This window comes from Austrofundulus limnaeus, unplaced genomic scaffold (assembly GCF_001266775.1).
Source record: "Austrofundulus limnaeus strain Quisiro unplaced genomic scaffold, Austrofundulus_limnaeus-1.0 Scaffold4, whole genome shotgun sequence".
Classification (NCBI taxonomy): Eukaryota; Metazoa; Chordata; class Actinopteri; order Cyprinodontiformes; family Rivulidae; genus Austrofundulus; species Austrofundulus limnaeus.
Window position 1 is genome coordinate 3,930,844 of NW_013952406.1, and position 1,466 is coordinate 3,932,309.

Below are 1,466 nucleotides of genomic sequence, written 5' to 3' on the forward strand. Positions count from 1 at the left end.
TATATATATATAACAGAAAAAAACAAATAAACAAACAAAAATGACTTGTTGTGGTAGCTCAGCAAGTTTGAGCGAGTAGGTTTTGGACAAAGAGTGTTTAAATTTTTACAAAATAAACAGTAACACGCTGACTGCACTGATACAGATTTACAGAGGCAGCTTCTACAGGATAATAAATTGTGTTCTCCCTGCAGGAATTTCTGTAGATTTAAATTGCTTGTTCGATAACGTCCTGAAGGAGTGTTTCCAGAATTCACTGTTGTGTATTGACTGAACAAACTGACTCAAACTAATCCAATAGATGCCATTTATGAGCCTCTTTCTAATTTGTCTATTGTCATTTTGCGTTAGAAACATAAACTTAAACACACCTTTCAGAAGGATTGCCAAAACCCAGCTCCCATCACTGCCGTGGTGTAACTTTCCCACCGGCGCCAGCATCAGTAACAATTTAAACTAACTCGATTTTGCAGGCTGCTGCTCTCAACAACTGTGGCAATAAAGTAAATCTGCATCCTAATTCATGATCTCCAGCTTGATTAATGACATGCTATAAATTCAATTCCTCGTAATTTAGGGCTGCTGGTAACTATCCTCGAACATCATTTTACACTCACTGCAAAAGGAGTAAATGAATCAATAAGGAAATAAATCTTAAATTAACAGAATCTTATTAACAAGATTCTTTTAATTTACAATTAAGTGAATCTCATTATCAATTCCCCCATTTGCTTTCCTCTGCGTCCGGGGCAGAAAACGATTTTACCTCTGTGATGGCGAGCCCTAACGCTCAGTGTTATTGCACTCAGGAGGACTTGTAGCCCAGGAAGAAAAAAAAGAAGAAGAAAGAATAGTGCCGCCATTAATTTGCCATCTCCAGAAAAGGGCATCAGTGATCTGTGAAATCACTTTGTGCGTTTGAGATGGTTGCACTTTCTGTTCATTTACGTCTGATAATTACTTTGATTATGTGAATCTCCCAGTCTGGCTGTCCCCGTTTTGGTGTCTGCAGTATGTCAAGGTGCTACGTTCCCCCTGACCTGTGCTGTCTGTCTGATGCTGCGTCTGAGCTTAAACAGCCTCGGTGTTAAAGGAGCACGTAAAAAATAAAAACAGAGAACAAGAGCCGGGATGCTGCCGCTTTCAAATGAGTCACAGTTTTGTTTGCTGCCATCCATGAAATAATCTGTCAATGGGGTGGGAGATGTGAAGCGCTCCCATTGATTCGATTTTTTATTGTCAGAGTTCAGTTCTGCTCATGTGGTTTTATTGCACTATGGGATGTCTGTGGCACAGCTCTGTTGTCTGTTGTTTTTCAGATCTGGTTCTGTGTGGGAAGCTGTGGATTCCTGTACAGTAACTCTTGTTTGGCTGCAGGATTCAAGTTTCACAGCTGCTACAGTTGTGGCAGAAGCAGTGTGTTAACCTGGGCCTGAAATTGGGCACCTGTTTATATATATATATAT